Source organism: Harpia harpyja, chromosome 6 (assembly GCF_026419915.1).
Source record: "Harpia harpyja isolate bHarHar1 chromosome 6, bHarHar1 primary haplotype, whole genome shotgun sequence".
NCBI lineage: Eukaryota > Metazoa > Chordata > Aves > Accipitriformes > Accipitridae > Harpia > Harpia harpyja.
The window spans coordinates 62234368-62256311 of NC_068945.1; the positions used below are offsets into that span (position 1 = coordinate 62234368).

Here is a 21944-nt window from a genome sequence, read left to right on the forward strand (position 1 = left end):
GGCAGGGTTCACCAGAGTTTAGTTTAGTTTAGTTTAGTTCAAATTCAGTGACTGGTGGGTTGAGTTCTTTCTTTTCTTTCTTTAGCCTTTGCTGTCTTCTGTTAAAAGCTGTCATGCATTTGAAGCTCTCTGATAAAAGGCTAGACTTTGCCCCTTCTGCATAAACCAGCATGAATCTGAGTCTTATAGCCCCCAGGAGTGGATTCTCATGATTTCCCTCGTGTACTCCTTTCTCCTCCTCAAACTTACCTTTTATTCCTCCTCCTCCCCTGCTGCACTTAGCAGCGTCTCTCATTCTGAGGTTGGCTCAATTAGAGCTAGGGGAAGTCTTTCCTTGGGCTGTGAAAGCTGCCTGGAGATTCCCATGTACCGTAATCTTGCAAAGATTTCCCCACCCGCTTGATTTTCTCCTCTCTAACTAAGCCAGCTGACTTTAGTCCCCCCCAAAGACAGAACTATTAACAGGATCAGGACAAGGCCATTATAATATCCATCATCTGTTAGATGGGTCTTCACCGCAATCAGAAATAGAATTGCTTCCCTGGCATGGTTTGGGTTAATATGGTTCATTCCTTTACATATTCAAATTGTCCTACTTATTAGTTCAAGATGGTCCTTCTGACTTTGAGTGGCATAACCAGGTAATAGCAACAATTACAAGTACACTCCCCTGCTGAACCTTAAGAGGATACACCATCTGTATCACTCAATCCTTATAGCCTGGGTTGTATTTATGCTTTGGTGTTCAGGGATTTGGGGAAATCTTTCCCCTTTTCACCGCTTTATGTTCAAGGGTCTATAATCCCCCGCACACACACCCTTCCATCAGTATCTGTTAATGTGGCAGAGGACTAGTTACCATATAGGCAGCCACTGGACCTACACAGGGACTGCACGTAGCCCTGCCCCGCTAGTACTGGTCCCCAGTACTGACCTGCCAGGATGATGCTGTTGCACTAGTGGTTTTGATGACTTGGTTATCCTTCTCTAGGACTGCATTACAAAAATTGGAATTTAGTATTAACATATTCCTGCTGTGTTTAGGAATGTCCATTTTTGCTAATGTCTTTACAGATGAAAATGTCTCTTCAGCATGAAATTGAAGGATCTCCACTGATTTTCACTGAAATACTTTTGAGTTACAGCACCATAAACATCAGGGAAGCAGACCAAATTATCCTTTCATAGCATTTGAATTCGCAAATCCACCAGCACTAACTTTATTGTGTTCATAGATGTAGCTAAGAAGACTAAGGGGGCTGTTTTCATAGACAAACCTTTGTTTATGTCTCATCAGGCTGCGTATTTACTGCTTAAATTGGTCAAAAAATACTTACAGAACAAGGAAACAACTCTCCTTATGAGTCATATATTACTAGGTCCAAACTGTTCTTAAACTTCTCCAGTCCAGAGTTAACATATTTTTAAAATAAATCCCAGCTGTCAATGGATGACTAGAGGTACAGAACTCATGTCTAAAAATTATTCAGTTCTAATGTCATGTCATGTTAAAAAAAATGTGTGATATTAGGCTAGACATTTCATAATACTGGACATCTGTCTTTGACAAATAAATATGTAATATTCAAGCAAAACAGCCCTAGGAGAATATTAAGAATGTTACTGATCTTTTTAAAAAGAGAAGAGCTTAATGAATCAAAAGAGTTAAGGCCATGTTTTCCACAAATACAGATGAGGAAGCAGCTGAAGATTATTAAGATGACATCAAAGACTGTAATTTCATAAAGTTTTATCCATAGCTTGTATCATACATCTGAGGTCTGCAATTTCAATGTCCCCCTCCATAATTTACTCAAAGATGTGGATTTTGCCCACAGAATATGGGTTTTATCTGCCCAATTAATAGTCTTTTTCCTGGATGATTTTCTGGTTTGATTTGGTCCTGAGAGTTGAGAAATGCCGCAGATATTAAGCAGAGCAGACAACCTTGGATCTCCAATCCACCTGCTAATTCTCCATTGGATATTCAACATAAATTCCTTGCACAGACTTGCCACAGAAACGAATAGCAGCTCAACATACAGCAAGTGAGGAACACAGACAATGCCGAGGAGAAAGCATTTTCTATTTCTGTGAGCTATTTTTAGCTCACAGGCTGTTATTCCACTGAGTAAACTCAAGTCAGGTAAAAGAAAATGCACTTTGCAGGCTCATCTGCATAGAGCACTGGATCAGTCGGAATTCTCAATACCTTTAATGTGCTCATATTTTTAACACTTGGCTGGCAACGTTCTGTCTGGCAGATTGCTGTGGCAAATCCAGCAGAACTTCTTCTACAGACCAGTCAGCCTGCTGGATAATATAATACCCCCAAAATTTACATTGTGCTAAAATAGATGCCATCATCATCTAAAAACAGCTGGCTAGCAACATGCAGAGGCCCATGCTACGTTTATATTGTTGCAATAAAAATGGCAATCAGCACTTTCCCCTTCCTAACTGCCTCTTGCCAGCCTCCTGGCTTCTTTCCCCCTCATCAAGGGTGATGATAAGATTTGAGGTCTCCCATTTCTCGGAGCAAAGGGCCATGACTCACACACCAGGTTGGAGATTTAGGCCACGGTCTAAATCTCCAATTCCCAGTGATGAGTTTAGCAAGTCTGACTTCAGTTCAGCACTTTCTGCACTACTTTCCTGGGCAATGACAGTGTCATTGTCGTTGACAGTGTCAATGATTGTTGACATCTAGCTTCTCTGCTTTTCAATCTTTCTTGATACAAGTGTAGGTGGTCCTCCATTAACCAAGGTGTTTCCATTTAAAAAAAGGCCACAGGAATCTTGATCCCTTTTCTCTTGTGTCGAGTTAAAAAATACGCCTTTTGTAACAGTCGTTTTCACTCTTTTTCTCATTGCTAAACACTTCTTATTTCCCCCTGTGGATGCAAATTCTTCTGTAAGGGTATTGTCATAAGGGTTGCTTTTCTCAGAAAAGTAGAAAAGCATGGATGTTGGGAAATTAATCCTGGACCCGTGCAGATTCACAGACCGCAGGTTGAAAACTGCAATTTTACTGTTATTGGGAAATAACATTTAAAAAAAAAATCAAAATCCTTGCCCTAAAAGCAGTCTCTGGGCTACCAGATCACACACTGAAAACAGTGTTTCAGACAGATTTCTGGCTAAGGCTTTGGAAGAACAGACAATTATATGGATTGTTTTTCTTCACTTAAGTACTTTTCCACAGTACTTTCTTCTACATTATCCCATTGAAGTGGGATTTTGCACTCTTGGCTCCCTAGGAATGCACCTCTAACCTAAGGATTTACCCAATTCATCTTTATGCTATCATTTAAAAAAACAACATCAGTACTATTTATGCTGAAATATATTAGTAGAAACATATTTCACCATGATGACAAACCCTACGTGTGTTCTTAGTTCAGCAGGTAGCTCTCATAATTTTCCAGTCACCCTGGCAGCTACATCTCCACAATACCTGTGTCCTGACACATAAGGTGTTCTGGTTTCTGATTTCTTGATAGGTTGTCCTATGCATTTGTCCAGCTGGTGCTCCAAAGATGGTGTCCATCTCTCATTCTCTTGGGTCATTACTGGACCAAGTGAAGCAGATTTCCCTTTTCATATCAGTGTGACTACTTCCCACATCACTTCTTGTCAACCCTCTCAACCTGTTAAAGCAGAATGATAAACTGTTCATGAGAGGGCAAGGCTTCTCCGGTTTGTTTGCCTGCTTGAAGATTTGTGGCAGCTATTCTCAAACCCCTCTGTGATATTAGCTCACACAGGTAACTTCCCCTTAGGCTCACGCAGGTACACAAAATGTTTACAAAGATGATATACAGGTAGTTGAGCATCCTGAGCATCTGGTACAACTGTGTAGCTTTGCTTTCAACACCTCACGTCCGGCAGAGACTTTCCAGTGCATCTAGCAAAATCCATGAGCTGCCTCTGTGTTATTAAACAACTAGAAATGGTCTTACCTCTTTTTCAGAATATTAGAAACCACAAATAGTTCTGCTAATCCCAGTCATGCCAGAGTGACCTTAGGCCATTTTTTTAAAATGTCTTTGAGAAGGACGAAGCTCCCAAGTGTAGCTGTTGGAAGGGTTAGACATCCTGCCTACATAAGACTAGATTAATTAGTCTTCTCCAGTTAAGGGAGAGCCAGGGTCTTCACCTCCCCCTTTTTTAAGCATTTTTCTGGGGTTGGGATGAATCTGTCTCCCTTGAGGTCTCTGCCTTTCTGCATTGATGAGAGAGGGAGCTGTGTTGATATACATGGCTAGGCTCCAGTCCTTTGGATGATTAAAATTAAATAGGATTAAATTCACCTATCTTGCTTATTTTTTTCACCTATCGTAACAACTGGGAATAATTTGCCTAACCTTCTTTCTTCTCAGTAGCAGTTTGGAGGCATTAATTTTTTATCACTTTTAAGTTTCAGATTTTTTGGTACAGACTACGATGTATATTACCAGTGGAAATATTATGATATAGTAGGAGTTTCACCACATGCTTCAGTTGTTTTTATACCTATTATTGCTGTGCCATCTTAATGCAATTTTCTGCAAACTCCTGTGTTATTAGCCTGCATTCATCATTTATATCCCTCTCCTGAGGCTTGTTGTAAGACTCTATAGAAGAAGATAAACAAATTACAGATACAGGAATTAATTGTTGCCTCATTGGAGCACCCCAATCAAGGGATTTTAGGAACATTGGTTGGAGTGAAGCAGCCCATAGGCCTGATGGGAATGGTAGGAAGAAGGGTTGAACAGAACCGGAGAAAACAATAAACAAGAAAACGCACAGATTAGGGCAGACACGGAAGTGATAAAATGACTGCAGACCTCCAAGGAACGAGGCTTTGCAAGCAAGATGTTAAATACTCCTTCCAGCAAGGTTTGCTTCTTGTTGCTCACACAGCCTTTTCAACGAGCTGTGTCACCTCTGCTGAGCTCTTTAGACAGCTCTGCCTCTTCTCTCCCTTTATTTCCCTGCCCACTTAGGATCAGGCATAGAAATCCCCACTCCCTCCAAAGGGAGAAGGGTCAAAGTGGCTTGACCTTTCCTGGCAGACTTTTGCTGGCCCCTGGTCCCAGCCCCATCTCCCCCCCAGGACCGCTGCCCAAGGCAGCCCTGGAGGAGGGCAAGGAGAGCGTGGGGGAAAGGAAGAAGGACCACAGTGCCGAAAAGGAAGACTGTGTTAAAAGAACAGGAGAGAGAGGAGGAAGGAGGGACAGAAGGGTGAAGTGAGTTCAGAGAAAGGTGAGGGCACATCAAAGTGACTGTGTATATTAAAGAAGCATATGGTGCCTTGAACCACAGGGGACCTGTGTTGTGCTATAGTGGGTAATGACAAAGAGTAACAGACTGTCCCTTTCCCTGAAAATCGTGTGATTGAAGTGGATAAAATACATCAGACGGGAGATGAGTGACTGGCCCAGCATCCAACAGGAGCTCTGCACCAGAGCCACCGACAGCACCTAAGCTAGCCCCAGCCAGATGTGCCAGCAGCGAGGCCCTGCTGCCCTCCAGGAACACAGCAAGACAGGGGAAAACCCGGGAAATGAGAGACGCAAAACTGTGATGAGGGAGAGGGTATGAAAAGGGCAAGGGAAGGATGCAATTTTGGCTCCAGAGAGAGTCAGGTTTGCTAGCCTGACTACAAGTGTACACAGAGCCCATGAGAGGGTGAGAGCATGACCGAGTTCTTTGCTTGGAACAAAAATAGCGACTGTGAAAGAAACGGGAAAGAGGCAGGCAGACACAAAAGAGAAGAAAGCTGGGGAAGAAAGGAAAAGAACATGAAAACACTATCCTCAAAACCAAAGCAGACATGCTAGCCATATTAATTTCCAGTGCAAATGTCCTTCCTCCACTGCAGCTCAATGAGGGGTCTGACCACAGTTAAGTTGTGGTTTTTTAATAATATTAATAATAATAACAAAAAAGCAAATATCAAGAAATAAAAGTCAAAGGCTCAGCTTAGTTCTACAGGAGGAACATAAGGAGAAGCTTTGCATGGAGGTGAACGTGTTCTTCTCTGTCTAAGGAAGAGATTTGTGGGTGGTTTCAAGCAGTTTCAGTGGTGGAGCTGATAATCATAAAAAAACAATCTTTTCTGTTATGTTCTACAGTTATTTTTTAGCCACAGCTATCAATCACACTGCTTTGCAAAGAAGGCAAGTGCCAGTATCTCTCCTCTGTAGAAGTAGCACAGAGATGGGAAACAACTTGCCCATAAGCAACCAGTGCCAGTAAGAACCCCCCTCAACAGGGTCCCAGCCTGGCCGACGCCTCCTCTGTGTCCCCTCTGTGAGGGCTGGGGGGAGCTTTGGTCTTGATCTGCTGGCATGACAGTCAGAAAAAGTTCTGCACCTCGTTCAAAACCACAGGGTAGATTCCCATTTGCCTTGACTGCTGTCTGGCCAAAGGAAAGTGGTCATTTCTGTGCCAGCGAGCTGAAGCATATTATGGGTATCTATACTGGAAACATGCACTGGAATAACTAACTGCATGGGTGAAAGTCAGGTTTTTTGGGCTTGATTACAGTCATTCAGGGTATGACTGGGAGGAAGCATTTTATGCTTTGGACAATGATATCTAAAGTCTGTAGATAGAAATTAAATCTACACATAATACCAGCAACAACAATAACTGGAAATTAGGAAGTTGTTTCCCACACTTGTAAAAACATAACTTCTGCAAATTCTCTTGTACCTTCCCCTGCAGCATCTGGTGCTGGCCACTCTTTGACACAAGATGCTGGACTAGATTGGACTTGGGTGCAGTCCAGCCTGCAAATGTCTGTGTTCCTAAATAAGTTGTGAAGTATTCTCACATTCTGCTTCTCAGTCTGTATAGAAAAGCCCAAATAAAGCATAATCTTCTCCTTCGAGAAATCTCACATTACATACTTTCTTATATTCTGAAGCAAAATTCCTTTCAATGCTCTCTTCAAAGCACTTGTACTCCTGACAATGGTTTCGTAATGTGCTTATCAAGGCTTCGCTTTCCCAGCGGAGAGCCACAGTTAATTACTACAGTCACAGAGTGTTTGCAGCGGCAGTTCTTAAACACCCTGCTGTCCTCAAAGGTGTCCGGGTGGTTCATTCTTGAAATGACCACCTAAAATAGTGGAGTGGGTAGAGATGCTCCAGTTGATTTGCAGATTTTAGTATGGGATCATTTATCACATTTCCTTCTTCAAATTTGCAACTGTTAAACCAGAAACACAGAAACAGGAGACAAAACCACAGCTTTTGAATCTGAATTCCATCATCCCATGGAAAAATGTTTCTTTTTGTGCTACAAATGGAGGACAGATGAAGAAAAGATACTTCTTTAGAAACCAGAGGGGCCAAACTGGTGCATGGATGAAACTGTTCATTTTCATTATCTCTTTAAATTCAGATCAGTGTTCTTTTAGTACACTTTTTGCAATTACAAAAGGGATCTTGTCTTTTATTACATGCACGTAGCTTGCTTCACAGAAGGGAAATGTCTACGTTCCTTGACTGGCACTGTTTCAAACAAACTACGTAACGAATAATCAGCATGCACGCTTCATTGCGGAAAAATGCACTGTCCCAGGGCTCCGGCAGGCAGAATCCAGGATCTGGACCACAACATCTAAAGAGCTAATGGGAACAGATGTGGCCAGTTATCTTTGCGGGACAGGCACAGAGCTGCTGCCCTATATAAGAAGCTGGTAGATAATGGATCCAACCTTGCAAACAGTGGTGATCAGCCTGAGCTTTCAGATAGTTCTGTGGGAATGATGAGAGAAAAATGAAGTCCACATAACCAATAGTCTTAAGGAGAAAAAAACTTTAGGGGGATTCTTAAGCTGTGGATTTCCAGAAGCTGGGAATGTTATTAGAAAAAAAAAAAATCACTAAATTTTTGCCTGTTCTTGTATCTTGTGTGCTTCCATGCCATGTAAGGAATTATGTAACACACAAAGGAAGAGGACAAAGAAAAACAACCAAGCCTCTAAATCCATATAACAAGACACAGCAGAGAAAGCAATCAGCCAGATTCATCATCTTCGGTTCATCCAATTTACACCTGCTGTAGAGATGACCCTTGTAGGAAGAGAAATACCTGGCAGCTATTGTCCAGTCACGTTAGGTATTACATTCCCTCCCCACGGACCACCAGTGGCCAATACATTGATTTTACAATCAGTCCAACAGCAACATCTTTAACACCGTGCTGGATTATTGCCCCGGCTCTGATTCAGGGAACATTTCCTCTAGCTCTTGTGTTTTCCTTGGAGACCTCTCCATCTAAGCACTGACCAAGCTCAACCTGCTTTGGCTTTTGAAATATGACAAGGTAATAAATCACAACTCTGGGGTGAGCGGGGCGGCTGTGTTATTGTAGTTCAGCAGGAAGGCTGCCATACAGTGCCATGACAGCTTCCCACTTTGCTCTCTGCAAGCAGCAGTGTGTATGCCCAAATCATATCCCGAGATCAATAGACAGGATCCCTCCTCTGTGCCCACACCCCAGCGGGTGATGGGGAGGGGATACAAGCAGCCGGGCCACAGTTGCAGTAGCAGATTTTCAAAATTAACCTGGACGCTGCAGACTTCTCAAGCAGGCTATAGGAGTGTACAGATACCACCGTCCACAGAGAAGACCTTGTCTCAGGTGTTGGTAACCTGTCTCCTGCCCTGTGATCCTTCAGGCTGGAGGCAAGCGAGAAGTAAAGCCCGGTGTTCGACAGCACGGCACCGCAGCTGCAGACAAGCCCCATGAAACAGTGCCCATGTTCAAAGATGCTCCAGCGGGTACACCTGCTGCCCACCCCAGCAGTCCTTCCTCCCCCCATAACCCAATACGCGCTGCACTCCTCAGACCATTACGCTCTTGTTGAGAAATAGCAAACTTTGGAGATTTGGTGCCAAACACTGGAGGAGTCACTGCGTGACTTTCAGGTGAGTTTAGGGGATTTTTATCCAGCAGATAAGAAGTACCAGACAGTGGAGCTCTGCCCCACAGCTGCTTTGCTGCCAGGCTCCTCACAGCAAGGCTGGGGACTCGGTCTCTAGCTGGCAGACCCCTCTTGGCAGACCAGCTCCCTGCCAAAAAGAGGAATCCTCTTCCAGGCACCTGCAGCCAGCATACAGCTGCTGCAACAGTTTCGAGGGAAATCTGGCCCTCTACTGCCAGCAGCAATTTATGCGCATTTGCAGGTGTGACACATTTGCTTCACATGACCTCTGGGAAGGCAAAAGCATTGCCTTGAAAGTGTGTCAGTGATACCACTTAGTACTTACATTTTCTACTTCAAAGTGTTCTACCACCATTAATGAACTGAACTTAAAAATAAGAGCTGAAAACACCATAATAACATGAAAATATTGCCCTGGAACAAGTATATAAGCAAGAAGGCAAGAAAGCCATTATAAAATGAGGACTTTTTTTTTTTTTTCTTTAATGAGCTGGCTTTGCCCAATCTATTTTAAATGTAGCTGAAACCCTCCAGCCATTTCTCGATAGTACTGTGCTGTGGAATATAGCAACTAGAGATGTAAAATTTCAGTTCCTGTGACCCTGGTGGCCTGGGAGAATAGAGTAATCAGTTTAGGAAGATCTTAAATTACTTCACTTATCACTCCAGACTATTTTTTGAGATATATGTAAATGTATGGTATGGAGTCCCTCACAGAAAGATTCAGCTCCTGTTATGAAGCTCTGGGACTGAGGGACTCAGCTGAGATCTGACCAGGAGCTGTAGACAGTCAGAGGTGCGATTTTCTTTTCAAGGCATCATCAGGACACATGTAACTGTGAACAGATCAGATAGGTTTGAACAAAGCAAGCAAAATTGCCAGATCCAGACATCTCTTAAGTTAGTCTCCCATTGCTTTTAATAGGGTTAAGATTTTGCCTGCTGGACTGAATTCCCAGCTCTGCACTGAATTTACTGTAGTAGAAATCCCTTAATCTCTCTGTGCTTCCTTCTCTCTGTGCTCTTTCCTATCTCCTCATCTGCGGATAAGGATGATACTAACGTCTGCCTCCATGGGTGTTATGAGAACTAATTAACTGAGCTTTCAGGGAAACTTCAGCAGCAAAGGCAGATTTCTCATCTGGAGATGAAACACATACACACACAAACACACACACACATATAGATATAGATATTTGTGTGTATAAAGATACATATATATATATATGTAAGCTACACCTCTCACCTGCCAGACCTTTCTTAACGTCAAGGCTCTTCTTCTCTTTGCCTTGTCTTGCTGTTACAATCCCGCTATTTTTAAATGCTGGGCTTTATTCCAAGTCAGTGTGGGAATGTCAGGCAGGTAGTTGTTAAAAAAAAAGAAAAGCCTTTGCCTTCTCTTTTTTTAATAGCATTTTTGTTCTGTAACCATTGTTCCTGCCAGTCAGAAAAACTGCTTGGTTTTTAATGAAAAATCCTAACACCAACAAATTGCAACCCTCCCTTTCAACACAGACATGCCCTTTGAATTTAATTATGCCTCAGGCAATGCATTATAACAGGCATGTGATAAGTGACACCAAAATCTTAGAACAAACACATCAAATATCCCCCACCAGGCAAAAATAGCTCAGTACCAGATTGCTTGTTTTGGTACCAAGTCACTCAGGGCCAGAGTCTACTTTATCTATCTACCCCGTCTGGGCTGAGGGGTGGCAGCTTGGTCCCACTGATGCCAGGACCCTTTATAGCCGCCGAGGATCTGCTCCCTGTGCACCCCTCAGTCCCTGGCTCTGGCACGAGGGGACGGCTGCAGGAAAACATTAATCCTGCGGAAGGGGTGGAGGACCCCGCTCTGGATCAGGGACATTCCTGGTGAGGTGATTCAGAGCACCCAGTGGGAGCCGAGAGGAGCCCAGGGCAAAGGAAGCGGAGGAGTTTGGGAGGTTTCCTTTCCTCCCAGAATAATTTCTCACAAGCTGTGTCAACTATCTGCAGTTAAACAAATACTTGAAATATCAACATTTCCCATTTGGAGGGAGAGGCAGCACCAGTTACCTTCGGTTTTGTTGTCTTGGGAGCTGCCACAGTCAGTGAGAGAAGACTGCCTGGGATTTTTTCTGAATGTTCGCAGAAGAAAATTTCCTTTGAAAACAAACACCCACAGCCCTGCCTGTAATGCAACACCAGGGTCAAACTCTGTCCTTTGCATCCTTCTGCATGCTAACATGGGATAACGCAATGCCCCTGTGTTGTTTAGACCCTCTGTGATGGCCAGTGACTCCCAAGCAGAAGCAGATCTATGTTTGCCACCTCTTTGGCAATGCTGGGGCTGCATAGTGGTTGGGTCTGCTTATTATCAGGATGCAAAGTATTCATATGTATGGGGAGATAACAGTTGCAGATGCCTCCTGACTGCTGGTGGGCAAATATCAAGACAAATTCCATCTAACCTCAAAAGCCATATGGCTATAAACACAAAATGAAGCAATTACAATCCTGCCAGCGAGATTCATTCTTTCAAAGTGGCTGGATTTGACCCGGTCTCTGTCTTTCATTCCCTTTCTCTTCTGTACAAGTGCCTTGGCTCACTGACATTTTGAGAGGCAATTTTTTTAATTGTATATAAGATACAGCTGCTCTGGGTCTGAAGACCCTTGTTTGTGTCAGGGAACTGGTTCCCTGCAGAGGTGCAGATCTCTCATAAGCTTCTGCAGCACCTGTTTTCACTGAAGTCTTAAAGATGAAAGACAGAGAGTGCTTTATAGAAGAGAGGGCTGGGATGCACAATCAAGTTGTTGTGGGTTAATGTATTTCTGTGCAGCAGCTGAGCCACACCAGCCAGCTGGGTTCACACCTTCAGCTTGCCGTAAATGCAGGACTTAAACTACACTTTACCATGGCCTGAGTATTGTCTGGTCAGATATTCACAATAAGTTATTCACTTTCTTGATCACAATAACTTCATCGCATAACTGAGTCCTCCAGATGCCTCAATGTTTAATTCTTGATTTCACCACTGACTTGCCCTGAAACCATGGCTCATATCACCTCCTTAGGTTTAAAACTTCAGGTGTAAAATGGCTATAACAGGAGTGTTTACTCAAAAAGGTATTGTAAGGACAAATACAATAAAGCCTGTGAGGTGTTGAGATACCCTGAATACCTCAGCTGGCCTGAGGGACATTTTACACACACCGTTCCACTAAGAGGAATCGGAGCAGCAGTGCTTTGCTTTTAGTCATTCACAGTGCTCCTCGCTATTTATACAGCTGTGGAGCTGACAAATGATTTAGAGTCTTGTCTTTTGCTGCAGTAAATAGAAGCCAACAGGGCTGCATTGCTCTACAGGAACTGAGAAGCTGGACCGCTTTGTTGCATGTTTTAATGCAAACCTGCAAGTCACAGTGCTTGTACCAAAATATTTCCAAGTGTGTCTCCTTTGAAAGATGAAACTTTAGGATCTGCTATCATATATCCTGCATAAACAATGTGAAGGATAAGATCAAACATTTGGAAAATGTGCAAGTACACCGAAGGGAAATGCAGTGATTTACTGAGCTTTAACCAGTTCAATATAATTCCATGAATTTTACACCTAAAGGACTCGGATTGCTGTAACCGTTACCTGTGAATAAAGCTTGCTTCTGGCAAGTGATAATTAATTCTTAAATCTTGGAAGCTTCTGAGTTTCAGAGACCCCTGAGCACATTTTTATGAAGATTAGACATTGTTTCTTTTCTCCTTTTTTCTTTGAAGTCTTTTCTTCAAAGATTGCAGCTCACTGTTCAGACTGCATAAACCCTCTCCTGACAGAGACCGCTTTTCTCTATGCTCGCGGAGGCTTTGGGTCTGACTCTGCGCTCCCTTACTCCGCTCTGCACCCCACCGAAGTGTAGAGAGAGATGTCAGCATCACATCGCTGCGAGAGGGGAGGAGAATCAAACCCTTTGCCAAATACATCAAGTGAATTGCTCACCCCCTGTGGGGAAAATTTACCACATAACAACGCAGTAATTGATATTGATGGTGCATGTTGTTCACATTTCATTTTTTTAGACACTTGTTTTCGGGGTTGTGAGAAGCTAGGTTACAGTGATCAAAGGTCGAAGCCTTAAGTTCCCTGTAAAACAACTTCCCCGGGGCTATGCCTAATGTGGGAAGAAATTAGTGGTGAGATTTATACAAGGCACGTACCTAAGCTAAAAAAGACCAAAGATGCTAAATTACAAGAGTGAGATTTTCTTCTTATTTACATCCCTCTGAATTGTAAGCAACTGCTCTAATCCTGAAGAAATTACCTCCTCCCCATTTTTAGTTGGAGTAGGAAGTGTTTGGTCCATAGCAAATGCAGCCAAACTCTTATGTTCACACCTTAGATGAACTTCTTATTTCTTTCTCCTCAAGCTGTGCTCTTCTTGATCTTGTCATGAAAAAATATTTTGCAACTTCTTTTCTAATGAAAAAAAACAACTGTGCAGTCAAGGAGAAGTGTTTGGGAGTTGTTTTTTTTCTATTCTGGGCAACTGCTTTCTGTCAGCTTATTATAGGGGAGGGGAAAGGAAGAGAAAGGGAAAGGAAAAGGATTCATATAGTCCAGCAATTCATTTTTTTACAGCTTGGGATAAATGACCCCCATTAGTGAGAAACTAGAAAACCAGGGTTCCACCTTTATGATTCAGAAACCATAAGGTTGGTTCAGTTATATGTATAGCTGGGCTCCATGGTCTTGGTGTTAAAAAGTACAAATCTTCAGATATTCCTACTGCTGCCAGTACTCCCAGCTGGCCTCTTTCAGTGACAAACTTACCCCCCAAAACTTGTGTGAGGAAGTCACTGCTGAGGTGAATAAAGGTTGCACCATACAGATGAATTCTTGATAGATTAAGTTTCTACTCAATGTAATCACAGTAAAGACCCAAGACATTGGGTAAGAGCAATGTTCTACTGTCTGGCCAAAATTGACACCTTTCCATTCGGCAGTAACACAGTTTTAGCTAAATCACTGCAGGTCACTGCAGAAGCCTTCACACTGAAAATACATGGCTGTATGTTCAGTGATGAAAACGATACTTAATTCACACCGTGTCTTGCTCATTAGTAGATATTTTTAAAAAAAGGTTATCATTAAACCTCTGTTAGGCACGAGAAAACAGAAATACCAGAAAAGTGAAGTGTCTTGCTCAAGACATCAGGGCCAATGACAGAATCAGGAATGGAGCCTGGAGCACTCACACATCCCATCTTCAAACCATCCTTTGTGTTACATTGCTTCCCAATTTAGTGTCGTAACTGGCCTACTCATACTCAGTCCTTCCAAGCACTCTTGAGAGTTTGCTCCCATGTCATTTCATAGCACCCAGCCTGGTGAAGGAAATGCTTCTAACTCTTGTTATGAGCCTCTTTTTTTCCCCAAAAACTGAATGCACAGACCTGAAATTTTGGACCACTTCTTGAAATTGGCACTGCAGGCCCCATATGCCTCCATCACCCACCCTGAGCATGCACAAGCACTGTCCTGTGGTGGCCCAACATGCCAGACACACAAATGCAACTGCACCAGGAGACTTCTCTCCAGGGGCCACAGGCCAGATGACAAAGAGCCAGGAGAGGAGGTTTATAGCTGAATATCTTTGCCCAAGGGAAAGCAGACCAAAGAACACAAAATGTCGGCAGAGGGCATGTTGCCCTTGATTGAGTGGAGAAGGGCCCCCGCTGGCTGGAAACCCAGAATTAACAACAACAACAAGAAGAAAATTAGTAAGGCTTGCCAGCTGGGGAGAGACATCTGGCTAGTGATCAGAGGGGCCTGTGAGTCAATTAATCCATCTCCGAGCTGGATTAGCACATTGAAACATGCTTCCCTTCACTGCTGCAGAGGGACCTGTTGAATGAGCTGTAAAGATGAATGGAACTAAAGAAATTTCATTTAGATGAAGAAAAATGGCTCTGAAGTAGTGGGTGGGTGGTTTTTACATGCCTTATGTGCTGAAAGGATTAAGCACAACTCAGAGAATTTAGGGCATGAAGCAGCCATTTGGATACAAAAACTCTTTAATTTAAGATCTGATGGATTTAAAATTTGTATCTAGATATCTGCCTATTTATTTCTCGTGCTTATAGCATACCCAGGACAAAAGATACTGCAAACTCAGATAAGGGTAAATAACTCTTTCAGTTCATTCTTCCCCAGCTGTGTTATATCAAGTTACTGTGTGTGTCTGCACAGAAGCTATTCCTGGGCCCTTTTGCTATTATATGGAATGGCAGGACTGTTGCTCAAGGATATCATCCTGCATTTAGCTCTGGAGAGATTGAGACAGTCTCCACCTTCTCTGTCATTGCAGATCAATGGGACATGGTCTCCTTAGATACTTCTCAGATCATCAGAGATAGGATTTGAAGGGACCTCTTTGGTCACTGAGTTCAGTTCCTGCTGTCATGTGCCATCAGGTCATATATTCCCTTCTATGGATTTCTTTAGCTCCCTCTTCAGTTTTGATTTTTTGGCTTTTATTCCTGCTGTTGGAAGGCTTTTCCAAAACTTCATTCCTCTGCTGTTTAGAAACTTCTTTATAATTTCCAATGTCCATTTATTCAGGACCAGGTTATCATCATTTGTTCTTGTGCCAGAAATGTCTTTTAGTCTCCTCCCTCCTGAGTACTCAGCCCCCTGAAGTGTCTACGGATAGCTGTCAAAAACTTCAGCTTTCCTTTTACTCAGCTAAATAAGTGAAGCCACATTGCTCTCCTCCCTTAAAACAGGCTCACCCGTCCCCTGGTTATTGCAGTAGTCCTTTTCTGCACCTATTCCTATTTCCATTATTATTTTCACAATAATACATGGATTATACACAAGTTTTAAAAGGTATCCTGTGCAATGGCACCAACAGTACCTTGCATCCACAGAAAATATCCTTTCTGTCTATACCCTGGCAGTTGCATTCACTGCTTGTGTGTGTCTCCTCTGTTGTTTTTGGCAAAGGAGCTTTCAGCTTTAGGAAAGTATGAGGAATTCCTGTTAGCACCTGGAAGCTTATACTGGAGACCTCTTAGGAAAAGACACACAAGTTTTCTCATCCACAAGAGGATGCCCAGGAACAATCTTGATGCAGCTATTAGCAAAGCAAATTCAGTGCTAGGATGCATCAGGCAAGATTTCTCTAGCAGAAGTAGTGAGGACTGTCTTTGTGTATTACTATTAAGCTAAACAGTGCCAGTGAAAACTCCTAGACAATATAATCCGATTGCCCACACTGAGAAATTGCTTGAATGATCCCTGGCATAGTTCAGACCTGAGTCATGGAGTTCTTTTGGGACATGACAGTGTCCCAAATACTTCCTAGACATGGCTTGGGACTTAGCACATAGTGGGGACCGTTCACCACATACATTTTCAATGTGGGCACCCTGTTTTAGAGGCTGAGAGAGGTTAGCTGTAAGGGGGTGCACCACTGTGGGCCTAATGACCTCATTGCCTGAGAATGGTCCCACATAAATATAATTTATGAGACTAGACATAGCTATTGACACTCGTGTCTAGCATCCTCATCTGAACTGTGCACAGTTCTGATCATCCGTATTCATGACAGAGGAGCTCGAAGGTTGCAACTACAGCTCTTAAACAGTGACAGACACCAGAATATGATCATCCATATCACTTAACTGCTAACACAGTCTCTGGCCCTTGAGTTTTGACCAAGATAACTCTCCCAAGACAACTCCTGGGAAGAGGCTGGAGACTGTCTGTCTCAGCCCCAGCAGCATTCACAACAGACTCCTGGGATGTGACCATCCAGTTCTGGAGTGCCAGACATTTTAGCTGTAAGGGTACAGCACAGCTGTGCCAGATGGTATCAAGACTAGAGAGTGGTCCATGTCCCATCCTATTTGCTAAGATAATTGCAGCAAAACTGGATCAGATGTAGTGAAGGGCTATTTGGGTGATCAAGAGAATGCAGAATTAACTCTATGAGAGCAGCTAAAATAGATTTTCAATGCTTTTGAAAAATCCCCTTTATACTCAGAGAGAGTTTTATATACAGAAACTGTCCACAGCTTCTGGGAATTTGGACCTCAATTCCTTTAACTGGAGCATCCCAAATGATTTCAGCTGTCACATGTCATGTCTGAGAGACAGTGAGCTTTGACACAATATGTACCTTCAAACGGATGCAGCACTTCTCTGGGAGGCAATGACAACTGCTGAGCATGATTTCCTTCCCAATAAATATGAAAACTCCACAGGAAGCAGTCAAAAGAAATTTACTTTCCTTTAAGACATTTCATATGAATCCCCTTCTTTCCTCTGTCCCTCTGCTATCTGTCTCCTCTCTCAAGGAAACTGCCAAAGTGGATAAAGTCAGGGCTTATCCTTCTGGAAAACAAAGGAGCCTAGAGTAATGAAAGCCCAAAACCATGAACATCTGTACGTAACTAGGGTTGTATCAGGTTTGCAGATATCTAGTCCCTATTGCTACTGAGTCACTCGGTGTCCACTGCCAGCTATTGGCTGTTATCCAACACAGACAGTCCCAGAGATAAAGAGGGAAGGACTCCCTCTTGGCATGCGTATAAAACCTACTGCAGTGAGCGTTCTGCCTTGTTAGGACTCCTAGTGATACTTACACAATGCTTAAACTACAATATTTGTCACAAATCCAGGTATCTATCTCATCTGAGGAACCAGGGAGGGGATGACAAGCACTTATCTGCCATTTTCTTTAAGTGCAAAGGAAAGACTCAAACCTGAGCGCCAGTTTGGGACATGTTCAGACCAGAGGTTCAACAACGCAAATCCCTCTTTGTCTGGGGACCACCATGAGTTGCCCCTCCTCTGATGGTGTCTGAGACGAAGCAAGTGAAGTACAGGCAAGCTCTTTGGTGAGGAGAGAATACATGCAGAGAAGGATAAATGCCATGGACTACACGGATGCAGGAGCACCTCCCTCCACTTCCCTACAGCTCTGAGGAAGGCATCTCAGGACTAACCCAGTCGGCATCTTGTCCCTCCCCACCAGCTGCAGGCACCCCCTGCTCAGCATGCCGCCAGTCTGGCTTCTCTTCTAGGGGTCTGGCGTTTTGCTCTGTGCCTGTGCAGTGATGCGTTAAGCACTGTGAATTGAGAGCCATTGGCTTAGGACTTTTGTTACAGGTGTTTCTCAAACACATTATCCACTCATTTCCTCCCCCGCAACCCCAATTAACAGCCAAATGCTGCTACAGTTTTGAGATATCTATATACTCCTCGATTCATGCATTTCACAGTCATGTTCTAAGCAATGTATATATTCTAAAACCTTTTGATCCATAAATCAAAAAGTAATCCAATGAAACAAGTGAACATAAATAGGTATGTATGCTTGAAAATAAGAATCTTAACATGAAACGCAGGTTGATATAATAGAAGAAAATCTGAATTTATGGACTTTATAAATATACCCAAACTTACTTTCACAGCCCATCAGTGTGATGAAAGGACTCCAACTTCTCTCATACCACCAGTGGGGACTATGGGACTTACAGGGATGGAGTAATGTGCCTACAGTCACACCTGACACAGAACTGTGAATTCAGTTGAGATTTCCTGATCATCAGCTCATAAGTTAATCATGATGAGAGAAAAGAGTCAATTAGGACAGCTCTAGGAGCATGAAATAGCTCTAAGTATCCCTTTATAGCCATTAAGCCATGTTCCTTCAGTATGGCACAGCAAAAGACGCAGGGAAAGGACCAAGGAAAGACAAGCCTGGTCAAAATGATTGTCACCCAAAAATCTCTGTCAACTGTAAACTTACAGGTGTTTGCTGCCAGCAAACACAAGCTACCAGCAGTGGCCATCTCAGAAACAAGTAGTCCCTCATTCGAGAAGGAAAAGCAAATGGGTGTTTTAAACCTACCTGCCAACTGCCCTGACCTTACACTTGTGTATAAGGGAGCCTGTGTATTATTAAAAGAAAGCGTTGTTTAAAGAGAGATTATTAGCTTGTTTAAGAGCATGTCCAACAGAAACTCTGGGAATAATAAGGAAGTGTTTAAAGCAGATTGCCTGCCTCATTCAGATGTGTCAAGGAGCTGATCCAAAGACACCCAGGAACTTTAAAAGGCACTGGAGCAGGCCCATCAGTTTCTAGTACTAATAGGAGCCGAGCTGTTAGCGCTTTTGCATGACATCCTGTAAGAAAAAGCACTGGCATTTGGCTTACTCAGGAGAGATTTTACCATCTGTTATTGTAGAGATCCAATAATGATACAAAAAAACAAATAAGCGAAAAACCCTAACACTCTGTCACCATTTCAAATTTAGTGAGGTCTTAAAATATTCCTGCACAGGTAGAGGATTTTGCTGGAGGAGAATCAACACAGCAACGGGCTCAATTACATCCGAGTTTCCTGTGTAAGATCTGTCAAGCAACTCTTATCGTCACGTCTGTAAGTGAGTGTGAGTAATGGGTTTTATTTAAATTCATGTGGTATTTACTACCTACACCCAGACAGATAATGGACAGATAGCAGAACAATGATCAGCAAGTGGCTACCACTTAATTCTTGTTTTATTCTGCAGCTTGCCTGTCTTCATCTGTCTTCCCTTCCGAAGTAAGCACGCTCCTTCTGTCTCAGATGGAAATGCAATGGCCTATTATGAATTCATTGCAAGTTTTCCATTTTCCATCCAAAATCATGACAGTGATAAAAAATAAAATCCCACAGTATTTGTTTCCAAAATCATTCAGCTCCGTGCATATATGTTTAGCTTTCTGCAATTGGATTTCTCATCCCCCAGAAGACACAGTCAACAACTGAACTTTCTAAGTAGCAAATATAACATTTAAGGAGTCTATTTGCCTTACCAAAAACAATAGGTACTAAGTATGGTGGTAAAGGCAGTGCATCCTAAGAGATACTGAAATAATCTGTTGACTTGCTGCAGTTCTATTGATTTCAGAAACACAAAGAGAATATGCTGAACAGGAGGAAAAAGAACATTAAGTAGGATCACGTGAATGCGGTAGTAAAACATCCTACATACTCTCATCAGTGTCAGCTTCCTGCAGGAAGAAAATATGTGTTCAGCCCTGAAAACTACCTCCTTTCAATACGAGTATTGGTACGCATTCATTTGCTCTAGCTATCTGAATTCCTTTGGGTTTAGTGAAGCTGTCAAAACCTTGCAAGTGCGAATGCTGTTGTGTAAGTAAAATTAATGACTCCTTTTCTGCTTCCCATATTTTAAAGCTTTAAATGAGTCTTATTGCTGGGGGAAAGGGGAGGAGGAGCAGAGGGGCTGTCAAAATGGAATTGTAAATCTTTCGGTGCTTAAAATCTTAGACCTGATTGACCTCATGACGATGCTTCAGACCGGCATTTATCTTGGTGTTGTAAAGCAAGCAAACTATCTTTATCCAGGCATGAATCCCACTTCGCAATCTGTTGTAACTAACTAGGAAATGCGGCTCAAGTGGAATGCTCCAGTCAAGCAAGTAAACATCAAAAAACAAACAAAAGCATTTGTATTTGTGGAAGTATTAAATGTATTTATAGTATGACCTTTGAGTGTGTGTAAGTGTTGGAGTAAGGGCACAGTAACGTGAACATAGAAATAAGCCAATTATTAAATAAAATTGAAATATATGAATAATTAATATCAATAATAACTTGTGCTTGCCAGAACGGTGTGTGCTGACATTTTCGTTGATGCTTGTCATCATATGGCGTCAGAGACTAATGGTTGTTTGGGGAGAGGGCTGCCTCAGTGTCCGGATCCCCCAGCACATTGTGGGCTGCACCCTGAGCTATAGGCTGGCTATTTTCAGTACAGTGAGGAGGACTTCCCAGCAACATCCTTCTTCTGGCTGCAAGATGAAGGCTGGCTTCAGAAAGCAGTGTCAGCCTGCCAAGCACCACTGCCTACATGCTGTCCATCTATCCCAGTGGCTCTATCCCAGGGTAATTTAGATTCAAATCAATAGAGGTTATTGACAGCCTCATATTTCAGCTGGCCACGCTACGCTCCCCCACGGTCATTAGAAAGGCTCTCCAGAACGCACTTTGGAGCAGGAGCCAGACCCAGGTGCTCTGAAAATCCCATGGGATTTTCCTAAGGAACTTGCATGTGCCCAGAAAGAAGAGGGAGCCCTGAGCAGATGGCTGGCTTATGACTTTTTCTCTACATGCTAGCAGCAAAGATGACCCCACATGCCTTATTTAATTTTTCTTCCTTCAATCCATTCAGAGGATGCAGGTGGTGTAATTCTCTGGAGAGTACCTCCTCTTCTACCAGAGTGTGCTCCTAGTTCTTGCTCAACATACCAATACACCCTCTCATAACCACGAAAAAAATCTTTCCTTGTGAGATATGTCACAACATTGAAGTTTGGTCTGAGGCATGTTGCCAGCTGAATGAAATCTGGCTGAAGCCTGGAGAAGATGGGATTAATGTTGCCATCCAATGGGGCCAAATTTCTCCTGCCACCAGAGGCATACCTAATTTACCTCCATGCAAGGAAGAACAGAGTGTACTCACTGACGAGACTACCATTCACTGGAGGAGTGTATAGCACATTACAAACATTAATTCTTAGGACACAACCACAAGGTCAGAAAGTAATATTATCCCTATTTTATATAGGCACAAAGAGGTGAGCCAAAGACAGAGATGAGACTGGAACCAAGTATGAGTGCACTGTTTTCCTTACTAGACTGGAGCCCTTCCAACAAATGGAAGGGGATTTTGTATATTATATTGTGAGCCCAAAGCCAATAAAAAAATTCCTATGAGTTTTAATGAGTTGACTGCAGGAAATAAAGGGTGTACCTGAGTTTTCCTAAGAGATTTGGGGAAGTGAGTCTTTAAATTAGATATTGTCCTAAAGTCAAAAAGTGCTGAAGGACACCTTCATAGAAAATGTCAGGATTTTCTCTTTCCCGTAAACAAAGAAATGAATATTGAGGGCATTTTGAGTGGTTCTGGTCTAATGTTGTACAACTCTTTTCTCTT

General features: G+C 42.8%; 1 protein-coding gene across 5 annotated transcripts in view; it reads left to right on the forward strand.

Moving 5' to 3' along the window:
• The window catches only part of GRM3 (glutamate metabotropic receptor 3), a 107817-nt gene that overhangs the window by 19839 nt on the left and 66034 nt on the right, over nt 1–21944 (forward strand). For 2 of the 5 annotated variants that reach the window (XM_052790506.1, XM_052790509.1), the window contains exon 2: nt 19280–19388. The exons of 2 other annotated variants lie outside the window; for them this stretch is intronic. The gene's annotated coding sequence lies outside the window, so the exon portion shown is untranslated. The remainder of the gene's footprint in view (nt 1–19279; nt 19389–21944) is intronic. One more of the 5 variants, XM_052790508.1, reaches the window with a different exon arrangement.